The 11,996-nt window shown below is 37.3% G+C and overlaps 1 non-coding gene across 1 annotated transcript; it reads right to left on the bottom strand.

Moving 5' to 3' along the window:
• Positions 1-10,503: 10,503 nt before the first annotated feature.
• LOC118487763 lies at positions 10,504-10,610 on the bottom strand. Its single transcript, XR_004882706.1, has one exon. It is a non-coding gene; the product is annotated as a small nucleolar RNA R71 (small nucleolar RNA).
• Between the last annotated feature and the right edge of the window lie 1,386 nt (positions 10,611-11,996).

Below are 11,996 nucleotides of genomic sequence, written 5' to 3'. Positions count from 1 at the left end.
AGGCCAACAAATAGTTGTCTGTACTAATGTAATCAGGTGTCTCTAGAAGCAGATAAACAATTGGGCTATTTGAAAATCTGAGTTGTCGGAATATAACTATTTGCCTAGATTTTGTCTGTAATAATTTGCTTACCTTTTGAGACATGGTATGGGACATGTTACTTTAAATTGATTGGTAATGATAATTGTTTGGAAACTTCTGGACAATCTGTTTCGCTCAGTGTCATGCCCCAATGATTCCGCCATCGGTTGGGGTGTGACGGTGATGGTGACGGTGACGTTGTGGTGAGAAGGAGATGGTGGCTGTGGTGAGAAGGAGGTGGTGGTAGCGGCTGTGGTGAGGAGGTACTGGTGGCTGTGGTGAGAAGGGAGGAGGAGATGGCGGTGGTGGAGATCTCTGCATTTGTGGAATTAGGGTTTGGATTCATTTGGGGAAGATGACAACTGATTTATTTAGTTTTTTTGTTTTTAATTAATAATGAGTTATAATAAAACTATAATGACTAAAATACTCCTGGGGAAAAGGACAAAAATCAGGGTTTAATTTGGGGAATTTACCTAATTTCATTTTTTGGTCTAAAATGGCAACAAAATGCAAACCACAGGGGCTCAGATTTAAAAAGTTTGAGATTTGGACTAAAATGACAAAACTGCCCAAACCACAGGGACCAAAATAACAGTTTACTTTTTGAAAAATAAATGATTAAGATTTTTTCTCATCTTAATTAGGCAAAATAAACTTTTTATTTAAAGTTACCGCGTATCTAATAACAAAAGTTTTATTATATACACACAAACATATGTGTAATAACAACACAACTATAAGCATCTACAATGATATTTTTAAAGAAAAATACCTTTTAACAATGTAATTAAATTTAACATTATAAAGGTGTCGGATTTATGATATAATATTTTTTTTGAATAAAGTATATAACTTATAAGTTATACCATAATAAGTTATATACTTTATTTAAAAAAATATTATTTAAAATATCTAACCGAAAAAATAACTCAAGTTAGACGTTTGAATAAAATGACAAAAAAAATCTCAAAAATGAAGGACAATATGATACAAAAAAAATATTTTTAATGAAACTGACAAATATGCTTAAATTTTAGAAACGATTTTAGTAATTTATTCAACCGACAAAAAATGATAAATTGATTATTTTGAGTTTAATTAATATATGTGTGTGTGTTTTTTTTCCTTGTGTGTATTTGGTTAGACCAAATCCAGTGGTTAAAAGTTATGGAAATGGGAACTCTAAAAAGTAAAAAAGTTAGAAATCTTGAGATGTGCATACTCTGCTTATAAAAGTCTTTTACGTGAACGAGGTAGTGGTTTAGGAAAGATTTGGTGTTCATTAAGACCCAGGTTTAACTTCCACTCTTCCAATTATTTTCTGCGGCATCCAGGTGAAGGGCGAATAACGGGTGGCGCAGGTTCGTCTTGGATGAGAGGCGAGGTTTTACCGATTATTCCACTGTCGTGCCTTCGCATGGGTGGAGGTCGGGTTTCCGCGCATCTGGGAGAGCCAAGGGGTTAGCGGCAGTCGAGTAGTCAACCTTAACTAAAGCGCCCGATGTCACAGTGGATTGCGTATCATTCCTTGCCGTTCAAAAAAAAACCATAAGTCTTTTACACCAGGCTAGAGGAGTTCCTGGCGGATAAACTGCTGATGGAGAGATGCCCCTTTCTCTCTTCTTTTAAATTTTATTATATTTTTTTTTTCTTTCTGACAATGCAATGCAAAGTAAATTCATAAGAGGAAAATTTTGTAGGTTAATTTTTCATTCTTGATATTAGATATTAGAGGAAAAATTTTAGAAATAATTTAGTTAAAGATTACTTAAGTGTTGAAACCACTCTTTCTTATTTCTGAACTATTTTATATACTAGCATGTGGTTATTAACCTCATGACCATCGTGACTCTCTACGTCAGCACTATGTCACTCACTTTTAATCCAAAACCACTACCTTAGACTATGGGGTATGGGGTGGGGGTTGGGGCGTGGGTTGGAGAGAAACGCCCAAGTCACCACCCCTGGTGGGCTTGGGTTTGGGCGTGGCCCCTTGGGCGAGAGTTTAAGGCTGAGCGTGGGGCATGCTAGCGATCCTATGTGGCCGGCTCTTATGGCTTGTTGGCTAGGGCATAGCGGGCCATGTTTAATTTTAGATTTTTTTATCTATAATACACCTGGCCAAGCCACGCCGGGCTAGCCACGCCCCACCATACCCCACGGACACGTCATTCACCAGCGGGGGGCTCGAACTCCACGTGTCAACCCATGCCTCAAACCCCCGCCCCACCATACCCCATGGTCTTAGGTCATCCGTAGTCATAAAGCCCTTTTGTGGGCGTTATGCGACACGTGTCGTGTCACGTCACACAGGGGCGTTATATCACTAGAGCCCGTAGTCATAAAGCCCCTACCTATCATTACATAATTATTAATTTTCAATTTTATTAATTAATTATAAAAACCCTTAACCATTTTTTATTGGTCAAAGTTTGAAAACCAAACACACATAGCGCCGTTATATGCATCGCGCCACCCACCAAAAAAGCCCCCATAGCACCGTCCGTCGTGGTGTTCGGGGTGCTATGGGGCGCTATCCTTCTAAAAAAATGCAAAAATGGCGCCCCACTACAGGGGGTCTTAAGGGTGTGGTCATGACCTAAACCACTATCCCCTTATTTATTTTAATTTATTTTTGTCTAAAGAAAAAGGAAAGGAAATCTTGGAAAATGAAAAAGAGGATCATGGTTTAATACATGCGAACCATAGTGAATCAGCCAAGGGGATGGTGTAGCATTCCATTCATGTTTCTACGTGACGAATCATGTCCCAACCATTACCCCCTAATACATAAACTTACTGTTTTTTTTAAATATATATAATTGTTTTCCTATCGAAAACTATAAATTAAGTACACTAGCCACAAGGATACCAATATTTCACACAAAAGTTACAACTTTGTTCAAACTTTTTAAAGATATTTGGAACAGGTTACGTGTACCATTCAATAAAAATTAACCTACTAAACCGGTTCCAAATCCTTTCTTAACAAAATACAACTTCGTTTGAATTTTAGAAGTTAAGGGACTTTAATATTTAAAAGTTGAGTTGTGTAACTTTTATGAAAAAAAATATATATATGAAAGCGGTTTTATGGTATTTCCCATTTATATAATAATTGAAGAAGAGAAAAAATGTTATTGTGTACATTTTTTAGAATCTATCAAAGTATTCATATTTGATATTTTTGTGAGTGAATTTTCTGTATTGTATAGAATGGTTATGAGTGAAGAAAAGAAAAAATGTTATTGTTTATCAGTAAATTTGGTAAGACATTGTTCATCCCCTATAAGTTTTTAATACTTTTTTAAAGTGGTTGTAAATGGAGAAAATAAAAAAAAATATTAATAAAACTATAAAAAAATATTATTTAACTGAAAAAGAAAAGTTACTAATTTTTAGTGTAATCACATATCTATACTATATAATTAAAGAAACTTGATTTTGGACACGTATCATTCATTGAAGATGTCTACATTTGTAATTTCCTACCTTTTCATACTTAATATTATTATTTACCAAATTGATACTTTTTTATTTAGTTTAACCTTATCTCATATTTTATGAAAAAAATATTCTTATTTTCTGAAAGGCAATAACATATAGGCTTCTACGTACTATCCTCAAATCAAAATAATGTATATGTTTTTTTTTTCTTGCAGGATATTCAAATTCTATTGTATAAGTCTACATGACGCTACACGATTTAAGGTTTCAAATTAGTCACAATCTTTTGATCAATGAGATAATGAGATCTTTCTAAATTACAAGTTTTGTATCTCTTTTCTTGTAACTTGTTGTTGGTTTGAGACTTCTGTTCTATTTTTTTTAAATGTGTCCTCAAAATTCAACCATTCAATAATTACAATTACTCACACGTATAAGCCCATATATAATCTAACCTACTTTTAATAAAGGATTCCAATTAATTCTACGTGAAATTTATAAAGACTTTTTGTTATACACTTAATTTCATATATAATCTAATCTAACTTTTAAATGTATATATGTGTGGACGCTCAGAGGGCAAAAGTGAAATTGCACTAATTTTAACGTTATTTCACTAAATTTGTGAAAATAACGTTAAAAGCGGCGGACGGTTAATCATGCATCATCATCATCATGTGGTGGCGTTGATAGCAGAAAGACAAAAGGGAACATGCACTAATCGGTCTTTGTCCCGATTGCTAAGTGTTATGTGTCTTATGTCCAAAGCTTGATGCAAAACTACTATCAAGTCGGGAGTCTTACTGAAAACAGCCTATACAACTTACTCTCCTCAGACCCTACCTTAGCTTTGCTATTTGTAGGATTTATTGAGTATGATGATGATGATGATTTAGTATATATAATTAGATTTATTCAACCTGTATAATACACGGGGTTTATAAAGATATAATTTTTTTTTATTATTTAGTTTATAAAATTACATTTATCCAACCCGTGTAATATACAAGGTTACAAAATTACATTTATTTAACCTGTGTAATACATGGTGTTTTTAAAGATATAACTTTTTTTATTATTTAGTATATATAATTAGATTTATTCAACTCGTACAATACACAAGTTTTTATTATTTGGTATATAAAATTACATTTATTCAGTACAATACATGAGGTTCTTAGAGATATAATTTTTTTGTTATTTAATATATAAAATTACATTTGTTCAACCCGTGTAATAAACGAGATTTTTAAAGAAATAATTGTTTTAATTTAGTATATAAAATTACATTTATTCAACCCGTGTAATACATGGGGTTCTAACCTAATATAGATATAAAGAATCGATTATAAATGCTCTTGGTGAAAAGGTTCATGCAAATATATATTTTTTATTTATATTTAAAAGATAACAAATATACATTATAATCATTTTAACTTAATTTGTTTATTTTATATTAAAAAAATTCATCATCTCCTCCCATCCCAGAAACTATGTTATACGCATCCCTTAGGGTACTCAAGGCACCCTTGGGTGTTGTTCGGGTATTGTGGCAACATTCCGGCATGTGGCGCGGGTAGGGCTATTGGCTTGTGGTGATCAGGTACTATATGTCGATTGGTTTTGAATATTGAAAAATGGTCTTTTGATGTTTAGCATTAAAAAAATTAATTATATAAATAAACTCATTTTGAATCTTTCCTGAAACATAACCTAAAATCATATCTTCATTATCTAAACGAACCCGAAACATGCCGTTGGGAAGCGATTCAGTAACTAAACCTTCATGAATCCATTTTTGTTCTTTCATTCTAGGTAAAACCTCTTTGAAGTATCAACTAGTGAAGAAAAAACCCTATTAGACAATCCACCGTTTCTCTTTTCTTTTTTAAATACCATTTCCATGCTCTCATTTCTTCAACTATATAAACAATTCTTCATTCAATGCTCTCATTTCTTCAACTATATAAACAATTCTTCATTCAAATTTTGTACCACAAGATGAATCGTAAATTAATGCTTTCACACGACTAGGGATAACAATGAATCGGGTATGGCTAACTTCAGTCTCATACCCGGTTGTAAAATCTTGTCACATACCTGACCCATTACCCGTCAGGTTCGGCCATACTCACTTGTGTATTAGGTATACCGGTTAGAATTCTCATGTATATATATTTTTTACTTTTCTTTTTATTTTTATATTTTAAGATCTATAGAATATATTAAATTATGATGAGTAACATAAGTATCATCGCCATAAAAATATTTAATAAAAGTATATATATTATAATATTAAACTCAAAAGTACTTTTTGTATTTCGTATCATATAAATACAATTATAGTCATCAAAATATATATTCCAAAAAATATATTATTTTTCAAGAAATGAAGCTAATAAAATGAAACATTACTAATCAATAGTTATTATAAAATAAAAAATAAAAGCTAATCATTTTAGAGTATGTGTTTTTGGATATATGGTTCAAGTAAACGGGTATCACTTTTTATCACTTTTTCTAATCTTTGAAGTTTGAGTATTGAACGAACTGCTGTTCGATCGGACTACCATCCGATCGGATTACTCTTCGGGTCATGAGATACTTGGGCTTTAACACTTAATCGATTTTTCAACATGATTCAATGCACTAGGAATGCCACCCGATCAAACTGCTGTCCGATCGAGTGACATTCTGCTGTGAACTTGGTCTCACTAAGGTGCTGATGTGCACAAAATGCAACATATAAATTACATCAATTGTGGCATAAAACTAACCCTTTTTTAGTACTAATGTTGGAAAAAGTGTGTTTTTGTCTTCCTTTTGTATTTTCAGGATTAAATGAGCTCAAATGAACAAAAGAAGCAAAAATACAGCTAAATCTAACATAAATACAAGAAAAGGAACAAACGTGGCATGCCGGACCTCCTAACAGCATCTTCCCAAATCAAAACAAGAAGACAGAAGACTGAACACACCCCGTGCTCAGTGAGCAAGGGGGCGTGCCCAAGTGTCAGTAGAAAAGACAAAGTGATAGAAGCTTCTACTGCCCACCACGGAGCCGTGCTCGGCGGACACAGGGGCGTGGTCAACTGTTGCAGACGCATTTAATGAAATTGCGAATTGCAATTAATGAAGAGAGAGGGTCGGATGGACACGGGGCCGTGCCCAGTGGACACGGGGCTGTGCCCAGGCTTCTGTTCAGCCTATAAATAGGAGTGCTTGGAGCTCTCGCAACTCATCCCTTGGCACACTACCTCTCTCACACTTCACCCACCACCATCACAACACCATCATCCACCACCATCATCCATTGTCCATCATAGAGTGTGTGAGTCGTCTCGGGATCTAAGATTGATCGTAAGAGTTCTTGATAATCAAAGGCCATGTTTGCCTAAGTCTCTTACATCACTTGGTGAAGACAAGTGTTTAGTGTAATACTTTTTATTTTTAATCTTTTGCACTTTCTAATTGGTTTTGTATTAATGACTTTAATTACTAGTTTCTTATGTTGAAGGTGATTCTTCCTTATCGTTTGTCCGTGGTGTCTTGGCATTATTTTACTGTCTATATAAAATAAAAGATTTCACCATTCATATCTCCACGGTCTATATGGAGGTATGTTGGCTCCCTGGTCGGGGTTAAGGGAACGGTTTGGTAAGAGTCTTGCCATTGTTCAGTGTATAGATCCTGCAAAGGACCTGGGTCAAATTTAGTAGGACCTCCTTCAATACCCAACGGTATTGGATGGCGGGGGTCCAAACTCTTTGATCCCCTCATAAGTTAAACTACTATTAAAACTTTAACCCGGCTACTTAGGACTGTATCCCTGCTGACTCAGACTACTTAGCCGAGGGTAACGTCGCCTTCAAAAGAGGGGCCTACCACATTATGCATTAATAACTTAATTAATTATCTTTCAATAATCCGACCATTTAGGATTGTATCCTTGCTGACTCAAACTACTGGGTTGAGGGTAACGTCACCTTCAAAAGAGGGGCCTACTACAATAACTAAGATAATCTCTTAAACAGGTGCAAAGTGCAAAAATAATCAAAGGTTACACTACACACGAGTCGGATCCAAGTGATTCCTCTTGTCTATCTGTTTTTACTTTTATTTTCTTTTTCAGCATTTTAGTTAGTTTTATTTTTCTAGTTTAAAAATCTTTTTCTAACATTTTGAGTTGATTAGACGTTGAGGATAAACCGGTACTAAAAGCTCTTGTGTCCTTGGACGACCTCGGTATCTTACCAACACTATACTACGTCCACGATGGGTGCACTTGCCCATATGTGTGTTTAGTGTTAGTGAGTATCGTGTTTATAAATTTAAAACTTGGCTAAAAAGTGTAAAAAGGGCTTAAAATATACACCTAAATTATTGATGTGTGTAAAATGCAACATATAAATCACATCAATTAAGGCATAAAACTAACCCTTTTTAAGTACTAATGTTGGAAAAAGAGTGTTTTTGTCTTTCTTTTGTATTTTCAGGATGAAATGAGCTTAAATTCACAAAAGAAGCAAAAAGACAACTAATTCTAGCATAAATACAAGAAAAGGAATAAAAGTAGACTGCCCGGACCCTCAACGGCATCCTCTAAGGCAAAGAAGAGAAAGCAGAAGACTGAACACGCCCCGTGTCCAGCGGACACGGGGCCGTGCCCAAGAAGCAGCATAAAAGACAAACCTATAGAAGCTTCCATTGCCCACCACGGGGCCGTGTCCAGCGGGCACGGGGGCGTGGTGAAAGTACAGCAGGCGCATTAATTGTAATTGCGAATTACAATTAATGAGGAGAGAGAGTGTCAGACGGGCACGGGGGCGTGTCCAGCGGACACGGGGCCGTGCCCAGCCTTCTGTTCAGCCTATAAATAGGAGTGCTTGGTTTCATTCCATCTTGTCCCTTGGCACACCACCTCTCTCACACTTCATCCACCACCCACCACCACCATAACACCATCATCCACCACCATCATCCATTGTCCACCGTAGAGTGTGTGAGTCGTCTCGGGATCCAAGATTGATCGTAAGAGTTCTTGACATTCAAGGCCATGTTTGCCTAAGTCTCTTACATCACTTGGTGAAGACAAGTGTTTAGTATAATACTTTTTATTTTTAATCTTTTGCACTTTTTATTTGGTTTTGTATTAATGACTTTAATAACTAGTTACTTATGTTGAAAGTGATCTTTCCTTATCGTTTGTCCGTGGTGTCTTGGCGTTATTTTACTGTCTATATAAAATAAAAGATTTTCACCATTCATATCTCCACGGTCTATATGGAGGTATGTTGGCTACCTGGTCGGGGGTTAAGGGAACGGTTTGGTAAGGGTCTTGCCCTTGTTCAGCGTTTAGAGGTCCTGCTTGGGACCTGGGTCAAATTTAGTAGGATCTCCTTCAATGCCCATAGGTATTGGATGGCGGGGATCCAAACTCTTTGACCCCCTCATAAGTTAACTACTATTAAAACTATAACCCGGCTATTTAGGACTGTATCCCTGCTGACTCAGACTACTTAGCCGAGGGTAACGTCACCGCCGAAAGCAGGGCCTACCATAATTTGCATTAATAACTTAATTCATTATCTTTCAATAATCCGAACCTTTAGGATTGTATCCTTGCTGACTCAAACTACTGGGTTGAGGGTAACGTCGCCTTCAAAAGAGGGACCTACTACAATAACTAAGATAATCTCTTAAACAAGTGCAAAAGTGCGAAAATAATCAAAGGTTACACTAATACACGTGTCGGATCCAAGTGATTCATCTTGTCTATCTGTTTTTATTTTTTTTTTATTTTTCAGCATTTAGTTAGTTTTTATTTTCTTAGATTAAAACATTTTTCTCACTTTTTGATTTGATTAGACGTTGAGGATAAACCGGTATTAAAAGCTCTTGTGTCCTTGGACGACCTCGGTATCTTACCAACACTATACTACATCCACGATGGGTGCACTTGCCCATATGTGTGTTTAGTGTTAGTAAATATCGTGTTTTTATGAATTTAAAACTTGGCTAAAAGTGTAAAAAGGGCTTAAATATACATCTAAAATATATCGCACTACACACGCATCAAGTTTTTGGCGCCGTTGCCGGGGACACAAGGATTTTAAGAAAGTTAGGAATCAACGGCCTAATCATATTTTTATTTTTCTTTTTAATTTTTAGGATTTTTCTTAGTTTTTCAGCTTCTGCAGAGCTCAGCACGGGGCCGTGCCTGGTCGGACACGGGCCGTGCCCAGCATTGTTACTGGCAGTTTTTGTTTTCCAAGTTACAGAAGGCTGACCACGGGGCCGTGCCGGTGCAACACGAGGCCGTGTCCAACTTCCAGTAACTGGGGATTTGGGAAACAATAACTGAAACTCCGACCACGGGCCGTGTTCGCTCAACACGGGGCCGTGGTGAACCTTCTGACCAACATTCTTTTCTGTTTTTATTGCAGGACTTGGAACCCGACGCCAACCTTGCGTAGTGTATGAGCTCCAGTTCCAATAAAGACATAAAAGAACCACTAGAAGAACCCGAACGCTTTCTTAGAAAAAGGTTAAAAGCCAAAAACCAAGAGAAGGTTTCGGGTGATCCACCTCCAATGGCGGACCAACGTACCCTTATGGATTATCTACGACCCACCGTAGGTAATCTAGGCGCCGCTATCAATGCTCCGAATGTCGAAGCTAATAACTTCGAACTCCGGCCGCATTTGATACAAATGCTCCAAAACTCTGCAACTTTCCATGGGCTTGCGGACGAGGATCCCCATCTACATATAACTAATTTCTTGGAAATATGTGATACCTTTCGGATCAATGGAGCATCAAACGACGCCATCCGCCTCCGTATGTTTCCCTTCTCACTAAAAGACCGAGCGAAAGCTTGGCTCAACACCCTCCCAGCTGGATCGGTAAACACCTGGGATGAACTAGCCCAAAAATTTCTATATAAGTATTTCCCTCCCGCTAAAACTGCTAAGTTAATGACTGAAATTAATACATATTCACAAGAGGACGGGGAATCCTTATATGAAACTTGGGAAAGGTTCAAGGAGCTATTACGCAAGTGTCCCCATCACGGCCTCGCAATATGGCAACAAGTATCCACTTTCTATAATGGATTGTTGCGACACACTAGGCAGACACTTGATTCTAGCTCCGGGGGACTTTTAGGTAATCGACGCCCACGCGAAATATATAATCAAATTGAGGAAATTGCTCAAACCAATTTTCAATGGCACACCCCCCGGGGAAATAAGTCTATCGCCCCGGGCGCTCATAAGGTCGATGAAAGCACTTCTTTACAAGCCCAAATCGAGGCCCTTTCTTCAAAAATAAAAAAAATTGGAAATGACAAAAACAGTCTCGGTTATGGCTTGTGAAGGGTGTGGTGGGTCACATGAAAATTGGAGTTGCATAAAAGAAATAGACGATCAACAAGAAATGGTAAACTACATTGATAATAGACCTAGGCCATCGGGTCCCCCAGCGGGAACTTACAACCAAGAATGGCGAAACCACCCAAACCTTGGTTGGAGGGAACCCGGCAATAGTAGTAACCAACAAACCCAACGAACAAACTTTCAGCAACCAAGAAATGAGTCACAAAATTTCACTCAACAACAAAGTGGACGAGAAAGGCTCGAAGATACTATATCTCGCCTCGTCTCCGACACTGATAAGAAAAACTCGGAAAGATTTCTACAATTAGAATCAAATTTTAGAAATCAACAAGCTAGTATTCAAAACATAGAAAAACAATTAAATCAAATAGCTCAAAATTTTTCCGAGAGACCGCAAGGCGCATTACCTAGCAATACCGAAACGAACCCAAAAGCGCAAGTTCATCTCATCACACTACGGAACCGCACCGTAGGGCCTGCAGAAGCGCTGCCACCAACGGAGGAAACAGTACCCACACCTCTGCAGGAAAAGAACTCCCCTCCGTCACCAGAGCCTACCAAGGCTCCTCGAGTTCCATACCCCGGTAGGTTAATTCGTCAAAAGACCAATGAGCAATTCGCAAAGTTCGAAAGTCTGCTAAAACAATTGCATGTCAATATTCCTTTTATCGAAGTCCTAACCCAAATGCCCAAGTACTCTAAATTCATGAGGGACTTCCTTACACATAAAAAGAAAATTGAGAACTTGCAATTAGTCAATTTAGGCGAAGAATGCTCTGCCCTCGTACTCAATAAACTTCCCCAAAAGAAAATCGATCCCGGAAGCTTTACGATTCCTTGCTCAATAGGGGAATCACCCGTTCATAATGCCTTAGCCGACCTTGGGGCTAGCATTAACCTCATGCCCTCATCAATGTTTAAAAGACTCGGCTTAGGAACCACAAGCCCTACAAAAATGAGCATACAACTCGCTGATCGATCCGTCAAATTCCCACAAGGTGTCATCGAGAATGTCTTGGTAAAGGTAAGCAGATTCGTTTACCCAGCTGACTTTGTCATACTCGATA

The sequence above is a fragment of the Helianthus annuus genome, chromosome 15 (genome assembly GCF_002127325.2).
Source record: "Helianthus annuus cultivar XRQ/B chromosome 15, HanXRQr2.0-SUNRISE, whole genome shotgun sequence".
NCBI classification, from domain to species: domain Eukaryota; kingdom Viridiplantae; phylum Streptophyta; class Magnoliopsida; order Asterales; family Asteraceae; genus Helianthus; species Helianthus annuus.
Note: the sequence above shows the minus strand (reverse complement) of the source record. Positions and strands in the feature narration are given on the sequence as shown.